Here is a 14,473-nt window from a genome sequence, read left to right as displayed (position 1 = left end):
AGCATGACCATGATCCCTTATTCAGCATTATTTCTGTATTTCTTTTCTGTATATGAATAGTGTATGTGATTACAAGTTAGATGGGCATCCGGGCCTTCATGGTTCGGATTGCTCATCACGGTCAGGGTCTTGGTTTGGGTCATGACAGCTTTATGGACTCTGAAGTGACCATGAACCTAGAGCTATGATACCAATCTGACACGACCCAAATCAGGGCCTAGTCGTGTCGTGTGCATTAAGCCCCACTAGGGACAAGAGACCATCCCCAACACCTAACCATTATCGCCCTAGACCTTATATCAGATGAAATCCAAACATATAACTAGATAGAATAGCACAATTATATATCAAATAAATCTAAATAGTGTCAGCCCCAATACCAACACCGCCCATGACCATAATGGTCACATAAAGCCTCTATCCAAAAGTAAAATAATATCCGATCGGAATAAGCCCCCGACCATAGCCAAAACTAATGTCCAAAAAATAAAAATAGTAAGTAGAGAAATCCATAATATTAAATGGAGTCTTCCGGAGTATGGAAGCTCACCACTTCAATCTGACACAAGTTGTTTCCAAATCCAGTCAATGAGCAGGAGGTGTAGTATGGCCAATTCCTACATTGCGTGGGGATACAGTGCCTGAAGATGGGTTAGCGGGTGAATGCTAGAATGCACTCAGGAGTAAGGATAAGATATTGCCAACATGAAAAACCAAGTAAATAACCATATGCAAGAACATTCATACATACATATATATATATATTCCATACAGGGAAAGGGAATCGGGTTTAGCATTCATTTAAAATATTTAACCTGGGTTTGTGTAGTTTAACTGTCCTAAAACCACCCATGGGCTATATGGGTCTAGTATTACCCCCTGAAAGGGCCACAATTTGTGTAGCCGCACGAACCAGAGATATCATAGGGATCGGGGATTCCTATGTACCCTTCACCCTCTATGATACATATATATAAATTAGGGGATTCTTATGTACCCCACAAGTATACCGTCTCCATGACCAAACCTCATGTCGACAAACATGAGTTTCCAGTGTTCATTTATCGGACACACACCTTCACGATTAGTTATCACAACCCACCGTTATTGTTCAATTAAAACCTTTAGCACACAACCAAACCACCAATTCCATGTATTAATTACCAAGGCATTATGAAGTGGTATTGTCATATCGACCATAACTTGCAAGCAATGTAATTAGCCAATGCTTAGGGATTTCCATGTACTTGGTAGACTTCATTATTAAAATCATTTGAGGGATTCCCGTGTACCCCTCAAGGTTTTCATTTAAACCAAAACCGTGGTCACTAAAACCATACCAATCCATTTAAAATCATTTAAACCACTTTAGGTTCCATTACCATATTATGCAATGCAAAGTCTTCAATGAAAGTCCAACTATGTGACAAAACAATTCTCACAGGCATTTTATCAAACATGTTTAGGGCATATAGTTTCCAAAACCAAAACCGAGTATCAATTGACTATTCCCATGCAACCACAAGTCCAAACCATATTTATAACATGAAAACCATAAGCAAAAACATGGGAAAACACTAACCAACCATTAATAACCACAACCCTCAACTGATATTTCAAAACCCAAATCATACAACAATAAAACCATGAAAACCATACATAAAAACTTAATTTTAGTTTGAACGAACAATGAGAAAGGAGTAACATGCCTTTGATACCAAAGAAAATGGAGAGATTTGCTCTTGAAAGCCCCAAATTGAATCACCTTGAGGAAACCCTAGCCTCTTTCTTGAACCAAAATCTTGAGAGATATTTGAGAGTGTTTAAAGTGTTTTTGATTGAGAATAATAGGGTAAATGAAGTCCCAATAGCGTTTTAAGTCGTGGGGTCAAAAGTATTTAAGAGGGGAAATATCTAAAGTACCCTCAGCTTAAAATCTAAAAAATGAAACGGTTTGGGCACCTCACTCGTACCCCATCATACAAGTAGTATCTCTAACTCGTTCACCAGACAGTATCTCAAGGGCTTAATACTGTTAATCATATGAGTTGTCATACTTTTCTCGTACCATCTCCTTACGACTCGTATGGAGTCTAATCGTACCTTGGACAGTGAATGACCTACCACACACTGATTATCATATGAATTAGGCTACTAAGTCATACCCACATCATATGACTCATAAGTTTGAGTCGTATTATAGCAGAGAGTTAAAAACCTAAGAAATTTCTAAGGGTTAAACTTATGGTATTTCAGTATCGGCACGTCAGATCTAGGTGATATTAAGGAGAAGGTAGATGTACTTAAAGTAGAGGTATGCTCTGTTACTAAGAGCTACATATCATCCATCTCTGCAGTTCTACCCTCATTTGTTCAGTCGACACCTTCTTCTTGGCTTAAATGGTTTGACCTATTTGTAGAGGATGATGATACGATCCTCGTAGTAAAGACCAAGAGAGGCTGAGAGGTATACCTAAAGGATCATAATATTCCATTTTATTAGGCTCTAAAAAGAGCTACACTTGATTCATAAGAGACTATGGTGACTAATAGGCAAAAGAGCATTGAGATAGTAGCGGGTATATTTTCTAGTAGTTCACCGGCACCACCACTACCTCCGCCACTCCAGAAACCCTCACCTAAGGGTGATCATAATATAGATGCCTAGTGCATATCAGGTATGTCCTCATTCCCTTACTTTACATTATTTAGTGCATTGGGGATAGTGCATAGTTTTTAATTAGGGGTGGGGTATACCATAGCCACCGTGGGATTTTATTTCCGTGCTTCTTTTTCTTTCGGTCATGGTATGGTTGTAGAACTGGCATGTCGATGTTCAAAATTTGTGTTATAATGTATTTTGTTTCGTGTTGTGTTTGTTTTTGTGTAATTGGGAGAATTTTGAGTATTTGGTGCAGTTGTCATATTTTTTCTTTTTGATTTTGAGAAAAATGATACCCCTCCAAAACTTTGTTTCTAGAATTGTGTGAATGTATATATGTGTGACCATGGTGGATCTTGTTATGGCATTATACTAGGGACATGATAATCATAGCTAACTTGTGCATGAACTGGATAGATAGTAGCTTGTGATGTGACTCTATGCCATGTGTGTGTGAGAGGCTACCTAGTTCTCTTTATCTGTTAAATCCAGAACTTGCTCGGTTAGTCTTTCCTAGGTTGTAGGATAGTTGTTTAGGAAAGGATCATAGGTCGTTTTTTATTTTAGTCTAGTTTTAGCCTAAATAACCTTCCAATGTGAAATAGTATACCTTGATCCCATTCTTGATCCTTGTAGCCTATTTCTTTGTTTTTACCTTTTACCTTCCCATTCATGTTGCAATAAACCTCATTTTGGCCCTGGTCCTCCTTGTACATTGTGCACCTCAACTTAGGCAAATGGCCTAAGTTGAGGGTGGCTATCATAGGGGTGCATAATGTAAAGTGGGTATAAAAAAGGGTAAAATAAGAGAAAAGTTAGTAAGGCTGGGTGTGATAGAAAAAGAAAAATGTGAAAAGATAAAAATGAATAAAAGAAACCACACCCAACCTGAATGTGCATAAAAGAATAAAAGGGAGAAATAAGGGTGGAATAAAAGAAAAAAAAGGTTAAAGTGTGAACCTCAAAGTTAGTGTAGTGCCACGGACGCTTAGTCACTTGATATATCCATATGTATCATACCATCCCCCAAGCCTACATTATAAGCTGAATAAAGTCCTATAGTGATTCTAACTTGACTGTCTGAAAACCAAGGAAAAGAAAATAAGGGCAAGGTTATGGTATGTGATGCGCATCAACTTCTCTTTTGAGTATGAGTGTCTCTACACTGTCCCCACATGGACATTCATTATTTCATATAAGTGAGTAGGACTTCTTTATTGTGAGGCACATGAGTTGCATTACTAGTTGCTTACTTGTTCGAGTAGTGTAACTTGTATATATGCATAGTTGTCTGTTTCTAATGTAATTACCATATCTTGATCCCATTGTGTCACATTGTTGTGCTTTATGTTTATACACAGTTGGATTTGATTTGATAAAATAGGAGAGGGTAACTTCATTTGAGAATAAAGTGATGATTGACTGCCTTAGATAGCTTAGATTCTCCTAGTTAAGCGTTGTGTTTTTGTTTTTTTATTTTGTTACCTACGGACATACAAATGTTCTAAATTGAGGGTGTTGATGTACTATGAATTTATAGCACTTTCAATGCTTAAAACTATGAATAATATGCAATTTTCTTAGATTGTTTTGTGAGATATGATGTCTTTTGGGTATGTTTTGTAGGAAAATAGGTTTTGGCTGCTAAACTGAAGAAAAAGATAAAAATGTAAGTTTTTGGCTACTTAACGAGGCAATTCTAGGTGTATGTTCCACTTACTAGGCAAAGGTGACCTAAGTATGTATCCAAACTTAAAGTCCAGAGGCTCAGAAGCAAGAAAAAAGAAGACTATACTTACTAAGGGCACCTACGGTCCGTATATAGCACATATGGTCCGTATGTGACCAAAGATGTTACAGAGATCAAAGTAAAAAGAGTTTTAGGATCTACAAAGAAGTTCTGGCACCTACCTAGGTCCACATACAGTCCATATGTGGTACATATAGTCTGTATGTGTCCTATGTAAGTAGCCACCAACCTCAAATTTCTTTTTCATTTGGGATTTAATTTTTAGGGTTTTTTGTATACTATATATACCTTTTTGATGTTTTTTAGTTAGGTTACGCCCTCTTAACATTCACAAACATATATTTTGATTTCAAGATTTGACTTTGATCTTGGGATTACTTTTATATTGATTTTGGTTGATAATTCAGTTATCGACTTTAGGTTTTATTCAATTGTTATTTTGATATTGTTTAATGTTATTCATCAAGAATTCTGTAAATCATTTCACAAGCATGAGCGGCTAAAACCCTTAGCTAGGGTTGTGGGAATCCAGGCATATTGATGAAGTAGGAGAAGTGTTGAGTTGCTCTGAACCAGTATCATTGCATGTATTCTATTATCTTTGGTTTAGTAGATGTTCTAGCAATTGCAAACGTTAGGATCCCACCTAGATTATTGCTACTTACTCCACAAGAGGAGTAATGACTAGGAAAAGATAAGTACAATAGTAATTGGAAGATGAACTGTTGATCCAAGCTAATCAGTATTATCTTTGCGAGATGGTTAATTATCATCTAATAACTTAAGACTCAAAAGGTAATAGTTAACTGGGATCTAGGATAAGGGTTAGTAACACGACATCCTAAGACTCAAAAGGTAAAAGATAAAATCTGTCAATTAGTCCACTAGACAGTTGAAGGTACATAACTTATTAGATTTTGCATGCAAGGTACTAGTTGGTTCAGCGAAGCACAATAAACCTACGGATTTGAGAAGCCCGGGGAAACACAGCTCTAGTGTTCGTCTCCAATTGTTTTCAACCAAAGATACATACTATTACTTATTCAATACTATTACCACAACCCCCCCCCCCCCCCACACACACACACATTTACTTTCTATTCATCTCGTTGAGTTCAGCAAACTAGAGATACAAGTCTGAGTCTTCCCTGTGGGTTCGACTTTAACCTAGTTGGGGTACTTTACTTAACAGTGGCCACTTTATCCTCAATTGGATGTGTAGTTTGGGTGTTGATCAATCTCTGAAGTTCTTATATTGTAGCATTATATTTAGCAGTCGAAAAGGCCTTATTAAATCTAAGTGATGGGTTTTTGTTGTCAGCACCACTGGTAAGAGATCAGAGCAGCCAGGTTCTATATACTCAGCTTCAATATAACTGTACTGCTGGAATTATACATTATTTCCAAACACCTTATCAATTTATGAATATATTCTAGCATCTCCTTCTCTTTTGTTGAACAAGGCCATATGCCTCCCCCTACTTAACGTTGGACCCACCTTTATATCATCAATACAATTTTGGAAATCTTCTATTTCTTGAGGAGCAACTAGATCTCCATTCAGTCTATCAACATGTGATAACACTTCACTAAAGTCCCCTAGTAGTACCCAAGGACCATGACACTGTCCAGCCAAATATTTCAAATGGTTCCACAAGCTTATTCTTTCTGAAGTAGTATTAAACCCATAGACAAAGGTTATAGTATTCTGAAAGTTAGCGTCTCTATCTTGAACTCTATAATGAATTAGTTGAGTTGTTGTATCTAGGATAGTGACCTTTACCTTTTTTTCCCTTCCATAGTAGCCATAATTTACCATTTATAGTAGTAGGATAGTCTGTGAATACATTTCACTCCCCTCCAAATACTTTTTTGATTCTATAAGCATTATGAGCCCCAATTTTAGTTTCTAAGCATCTCATTATATCCACCTTATTCTTTAGTAAGAAGGATTTCAATTCCTTCTGCTTGAAAGGCTTATTAAACCCTCTAATATTCCAAGCACAAATAATCATTTGGGGGAACCTAAATCAGGTGCTTTAGCCCTGTTTGGTGCTTCTACTTTCTTCCCATATGCATTATGTAGTGCTGCTAGTAGACCTGATGTAGATTGGCCCCCCTTAGAGATTTATGGTAGTGTCTCAGAACTCTTACCAGTATCCGTTTGATTTATTCGCACTTGGTCCTCTAAGAGTCATGAGGCAGCCACATAGGTTTAAACCGTCTCCTTCTTGGAGCTTGTTGTCTATGCCACTCTTGTTCTAGTCCCGAAGCTTCTTTGTTTTTTTTGCATTCACCAAGTTCATGATCCAGCTTCTTGTAATCAGTAAATGCTATAGGTCACCATTCGTAGTCCACTATCTGAGTTAATACATGACCCTCCTCCTCCAAATAAATCTCTGTAGGCATATCCTGTGTTAAATCCACCTCTATAAGAAGCCTAGCAAAAGAGATGTGTTTTATGACAGTTGTCAATTGATCAGTAGTAGATTCTACTTAGATTCTCTTCAATCCAGTAGTAGATTAGGAGCCCTGGCAGTGTGACCCAACGAGGGACAATGCACAGTATTTCAAGTGTAAACTTGAAGTTCTTCTACCAAATCATCAGAATCAAAGGTCTATTATTATATGTATGCGGTCTCTTCTAGAGTATTTGGGATTTATATTCTGCAGTGGGAAATAGGAATATAAAGTACCCATCATCGTGGAGATTATCCCTTGGAGCTTCAATGTAATTACACATACTATAAATGAATTTGAGCATATCTTTGAAGTTTGGAGTACCTCTCATGACATGCCCAATCAGTGCATTTCCCACTTATCACATTCCAATTTCACATCCACAACACTAATTTAAACTACTTTTCTACCCTCTTTTATCACAAGGGGATATAAGCAAGCTTCAAGCCATTTTTGAATTTGACGATTACCTTCAGTCAGAGCTACTGCTGCAGGAGGTGGAGTATCCACAGGCGGAGTGGCAAAGTTGAGTTTCCGCACCACATTGGAACTTTCAGGCTCATCTTCTAGTCCATTCCTCGGTGGATTTGAATCCTCAATCGTTCCAGCACCGTTACTATTTTATCCTTTCCTAGTAACTAGCTTCCCAATTTTACCGGAGCAAGAGTATTAGGAATTCCTGAATCAAGTGTGATAGTTCATCCGTGATGCTCTGTTGTAATTTTTTCTTGAGCTACCGGCAGAGCCAACAGCCCTATCATCGTCTTCCGTCGTCTTGCCGTTGCATATAGGCACAAGTTATCACACTTTACTTAACCTATATCAAGATCACACTTAAGTCCAAACCTCAAATGGTGATGAAAATCCAAAAAATCATCCAAACCTGAAGCTCAAAGGTCCAAAAATGATGAAAAATCATGAAATGGAGTATATGTACAGCGATGGCCACTTAAGTGGCTAACTAGTTGCTTAAGTGACCAACGCTTAAGCGGCTGGGTGTCGCTAAGCGAATAAGCCTTGTATAGCCACTTAAGCAGCCTCCACTAAAGTAGTTTCTTGCTGCTAAAGTGGATGCACTAGAAATTAGTTGCCTCAACAACTTTGCTAAGTTGCAAAGTTGTCGAGCGACCCCTCAAGATTCGTTCAAAATACCGTGAATGCAAACGAACTATGCTACAAGACTATTTTTGACATTTTGGACTCAATGGCAACATCAAATTTTCAAAAACATATTATTTTCAATAAATTAACTCTGGGGTCTCCTAAAAGCTTATTACAACTAGTTTTCAAATGGAGGGTCGAAATGCAAACTGAAGGATCCAAACCCGAACCAACCTCGCTAGAAACCCAAATTTCATATTCAAGATCTAATGAAACTATCCAAATTGTCATCTGGAACTCAGAACATCAAATGTTGATCGAAGAAAACTATAGAATTGTAAAGCTTCTAAAACCTCCAAACTCTTCCAAAGGCATTGGGAATTATGCCAGCTATCCCTACACTCCAAAATCAATACATAGCAACTACAGGAAAGGGCAAAATGGTTAAACCATATAAAAATTTAAATTTCAAAAGTTTGGTTATTATAGTATCCACCACTAAAACTCTAGTTCATCCTCAAATTAAAAGGCAAAAGAAATACCTGAATTGGTAAAGAGCAGGAGGTAACTATTACACATATCGAACTCGATCTCCCAAGTAGCCTCTTTGATGGGATGGTATCTCTATTGAACCTTAACCACAAGAATATTTCTTAAACAGGACCATCTAACATCCTAGCTAAAATGTAAATTGGCTCCTCAACAAAAGTCAACCTCTTATCTAACTGGATCGAGTCCCAACTAAACACATAAGACTCATTCGGGATATAGCACCACAACATAGATACATGAAAGATTTGATGAATGGATGAAAAGTTTGAGGGTAAGTCTAACTCATACCAACCTCTCCAACTGCCTGAAGTATCTAAAATGGTCTAATATACCTTGGGATAAGCTTTTCCCTCTTTCCAACTGCCTGAAGTATCTAAAATGGTCTAATATACCTTGGGATAAGCTTTTCCCTCTTTCCAAACCTTATCATGTCCTTCCTAGATAATACACAAAGAAAAACTCAATCATTGATGCCAAATATCAAGGCATGAAGTTTGCGATCAACATAACTCTTTGCATACTTTGGGCAGCCCAAAGCCTATCCTAGATCACCCAAACTCTATCTAAAGACTCATGAAGCAAGTCAGTACCACAGGGTCTAGCCTCAAAAGTCTCAAACCAACCAATAAGAGATCAACAATGCTACCATACAATGCCTCAAAAGGTGTTATCTCAATACTCGAATGATAGCTATTATTATAAGCAAACTTTGCTAGGGCTAAATGATACTCCTAGTGACCTACGAAGTCTATCACGCATGATCGGAGCATATCCTTCAAAACCTGAATAGTTCACTCTGACTGACCATTGATCTGGCTATAAAAAGTTGTGCTAAGGTCGACCTGAGTACCCAAATTCTCCTAGAACATCCTCCAGAAGATAAAAGTGAACACTGAGACTCTGTCTAAAATAATAGATACGGGTACCCAATGTAGATGAACTATCTTATGAACAAAGATAACAGCCAACCTTATGGCACTGAAATAAATCTGAATAAGGACGAAATGAGCTAATTTGGTCAATCTGTCTATGACGACCCAAATATTGTTAGAACCACAAGAAGTATGAGGCAACCCACTCACAAAGTTAATAGTGATCTACTCTCACTTCTACTCAGGAATGGGTAATATTTGAAGCAAATTACCTGATTTTAGAAGCTCAGTCTTCACCTGCTGACAACACAAGCGACAAGCAACAAATTTTGTTATATCCTTCTTCATACCACCCCACCAGTTTTGTTGCTTTATATTATGATATATCTTGGTTGCCTCTGGATGAACAGAATATCTAGAATAATACGCCTCCTCTAAAATCAATCTCACTCATCCACAATTGTCTACACATAATCCTAGATACCAATCCTCAAAACCCTATCAGAATCAAGGGATGTCGCCTTATCCCTTATCCCTCCACTTAACACCTTATCTTGAATCGCCCTCAAACTATCATTATCAAACTAGTGAGCTTAAATATACTTTATCAAAGAAGATCTATCATCAACAAAGGCCAATACAAGTTCGAGTGTTGAAATATCAAACTTAATAATCTAGTTAGCTAAAGATTGAACCTATAAGGCTAATGGTCACTCTTGAGTCAAGAGATAAGCTAAACTCCCCATACATATACATATATACATGAGTTCATGTAAAAGCATAACCTAGATCATCATGTCCTTATTGTAATACCTCTTATAATACTATCAGGATTTAATACTATCATAATCAGGGTTTCTAATCCATATGGCTAGACATGATATAATCGTGAATAATAATATGGTCATAAGATAGAAAAGGCCGAAGACATACCTCAAATTCCAATACCAGATCAATGACTAATCTGTCATAAGATAGCTATGATAATGATTATAACAATAACAATAACAATAACAATATCAGTAACAACGTGAATAACCGGATACTTCAGACAATCAAATACCTAACTGAGCCTATTTGTACCCCACCACCCTAGTCTCGAAAGGTTCAATCAATATACAATAACACAAGTCATATACTTTATTCATATCTATGCAACCATCATATACCGACTATAGACATAGGTGCATACTGGTGATAGGCAATGCGCATGTAGGAATGAATGCAAAGTACATAATCGATATCACAATCTCATCATCGTAACCAGTATCTTCAGCATAATTAATTTTTAGCTTTGTTGGGTATCAGTTTCATCATAAGAGTATCCTTTGGACTCGAACTGGATATTAATATCATCACAATAGTATCCTCGGAACTCGAACTAGGTATTAATATCATCAATGTTCATAGATATATTACCAACTGCTCATTATCCATGTTTCTTCCACATTTCTTATCAAACGGCCATTTGCCAACATATGTAATCATCATCAATTACCATAACTGAATAACATATACTAATATACTCAACCATAATCATATCACCATAAATATCTATCTCGTAAACACTTTCCAACTACTCGCTATTTGCTAACCAACGCTTATTATTATTTAACCACTAATTCGTTAGTCATCACATGACCTCTAATTATTAGCCTAAACATTAACCTTCATATAATCCTTATTCATGGTATAGCAACTAACCATTATGTATTAAATAGCCAACACCTAACATCTAGTCAAGGTTCATCACTAGACCCTAATCGACATTTATCCACTATTCATTATTATCAACTAATCATCCTATATCTATTAATCATTATTAGTCAACACACTACTATTTATCATCTAACCATATTTTATTAACTAAAACCATTCATTAACTAACCATCATTTACCAACTAATCCTTGTTTATCAACTATTCATCATTATTAACTAGCCATCTCTTATCACTAACATCTCTTATCCTCTATCTTAATTAATACATAACTCCTCATTTAACAACTAATTGACATGATAAACTTAGTCATCAATATCAACTAATCTTAGCCTACACTAAACCCGACATCATCACTAGCCACGTATCAACCATTGCTAGCTACCATATTTTAACCAAGCAAAGTTCATTAACTAGTACAGTGAATTCCTAGCCATCAATGCTATAGTCACCTAAGAGACAACTAGTTACCATATAGCTTAACCCTTAATTAGGAAGAACAGTCATAAGATCATATTTCATCTAGAATCACATCAATTATCGATATAATAATCATGAACGTACCAAGTCTATGAATTGCATCACCAGTATTCAATCAATGGAAATAATAAGCGTCATACTGCATCTTCCTCTACTTCATACCGGAGAGATGTGTATACAAACATATATATATTTATAAACTATAACCGCATCCTTAACAAAGAAAAAAACTTTCTAGATATCTACCCAATATCATAACTCGTCCCTCGGCCCAATAATATGTCCAGAATAATCACAACATCATAATCACGGCCTTCAGCCCATATACATACCCAAAACTCATATCGATAGTCATATTTATAGACCGTAGCATATATCTAATTATCTCACATATAGGAGGCATCTCACATCTAGGAGGCATATTATCAATAAGTATAAAATCACATCTATGAGACATTTCATATCTATAAGTCATATATTATGACTATAGAGAATATCACCTCTCTAGGCCAATTATCATATCTAAAGGGAATATCATATCTATTGTCCTGATAATCATAACAAATAGAAAAATCATCTCTATAAACCCAATAATTATAACTAAGAGGAATCATCTCTATAGGCCCAACAATCATAACCAAAAGGAATATCATTTCTATATGCCCAATAATCACAACTAAGAGGAATATCATCTCTATAGGCCCAATAATCATAACTAAGAGCAATATCATCTCGATAGGCCTAACAATCATAACTAAGAAGAATATCATCTCTATAGGCCCAATAACCATAACTAAGAAAAATATCATCTCTAAGGGCTCGACGTCATGTCTAAGAGGAAATAGCACCTCTATGGGCCAAGTATAAAGTCTAGGAAGAATAGTGTCTCTAAAGGTCTAACATAATGTCTAAGAAGGAATAGTATCTCTAAAGGCCCATTATCATTTCTATAAGGAATAACATAGCTATAACTCATAAGTCACAATCCGAGGAATATATTACAATTTACCAAGTCATGAAGTAACCTTATACTATGGTTTACTAGTCCCAACTATGCCTAGCATCTGCAACTAAGTCCACATGGCTAACACAAGTCTTGGCCTAAGTTGTCCGAACAATCCCATTCTAATCCTCAGTTTCCATATTTAGGCAAACTATGCCCTAACTAGGCTAATGTATCTAGTTCAACTTCTAGATGTCAAGTAAGTTATAACTAATTCTAATATAGGAACTTTTTCTAGAAACATGGGCATTTATGTCAATTCTACCCAAAGTACGGTTTCAAGATCACTAGAATATCCCAACTAAGGTTAATCATACTAACCATGATTCCAACACTAAAATCACATCCCAAACCTAGAACCATGTCATATTCGTGATACGAATTAACCCAAACTAGGGAGAAGGCCATCGGGTCCAAAAAAGGTATTAAACAATTTAACTTACGGGTCAAAACCTCATAGAAACCCCAAACCAAACCCCATAGAATCCCCAAACTTCAATATTTAATACTAAGTCATTCTATCCATAATCAATCTTAACATTTACATCCACACATAATATATATCACACATTATCTATAAAGAAGAGTAGACAGAAGCCTACCTCAAAGCCAAACCGCAAACCTCCCATCATTCACCAAAAGCTCATATTTATTTCACAAGCCCAAAATGCCAACACACTATCAAAATAGTAATCTACTCATCAATACGAGTCTAACGGTACCCATATTGCACCATTGTGCTTTGGGTTCAAAAACGATACCAAAAACCCTAAGTAGGTCCCATATACAGAAAATGCATTTTTGAAGTTAACCTAACATGATATCAAGATCATACATTATCAAGGAACCATAAAACTCAAGAAATGGGTGAAAACAAAATTAATTTTGGGCTAAAATCAAGCCCTAGGTGAATTTGGGGTTTTGGGTCAAAAAACAAGAAATTCATAAATAAAGTGATGAAATCCTACCATAATCTGAGTGAAAATCATGATAATACATGTTTAGCAAGTTCCCAAGTCACCCACAATGATCAATTTTGAGTTATTACACTCATTTTGTGGTTTCTAGGTCTAAAGATACCTACAAATATCTTTATAAAGAAGACTACAAAAAAGAATAAGAAAGAAACAATAACATAGCCGGGGGGAAGTTGCTAGTGACATGTTGAGAAAAAGTAAAAAAGAGAGAGAAAAAAGAAAAGAAAAAGGGAAAAAAATAAAAAAATTAAATAAACACAAGTATAATTAGTTATTATACCACTCAATCAGAAGATGACTTACTCATAAGTTAAAGTAAAAGTTTCTCTCACCTAGCCACAACTATTAAAAATAGGAATATATTTATTAAATTTATCAATAATAGGGGTAAAATAGCTGAATAATATAACAGAGAATAAAATTAATCCATAAATAAATACAGAGGAATAAAGTTAATCTTTTTTCCAAGATTATTTACTAAATATCTAATCAATATGATTAAGAGTCCATTTGAATAGGATTAAAATCTGAACAAATCAACTTTTAATCTCTTTTTTAGTTTTTTAAGGTGTTTGGAAAAATTAAAAAGTGCTTAAAAAAAGCTAAAAACTGATTAAAAGAATCAAAAAGTGAGAAGCTGGGTACCCCCAGCTTTTTGCTTTTTAGTTTAAAATTCTTTTAGGTTTGACCAAAACATTTACCTTTTTAGCCTTTATATTTTCCTTCAATTCCAACAATATCCTAAACTTGTAGTCCTTAAATATATAGTTTTTTTTCTTTTTCTCTTTGTCACTTCGCTTCATCTCTTTCCTCCAATTTTCTCTTCATCTTTCTTCTTTGTTTTCATCGAATCCATCATTACATCGGAGGTTTGTTCAAAAAATTTATTTTAAAATTA

The sequence above is a fragment of the Capsicum annuum genome, chromosome 8, assembly GCF_002878395.1.
Source record: "Capsicum annuum cultivar UCD-10X-F1 chromosome 8, UCD10Xv1.1, whole genome shotgun sequence".
Classification (NCBI taxonomy): Eukaryota; Viridiplantae; Streptophyta; class Magnoliopsida; order Solanales; family Solanaceae; genus Capsicum; species Capsicum annuum.
The sequence above is the reverse complement of the archived record's forward strand: the minus strand, read 5'-3'. Positions refer to the sequence as shown.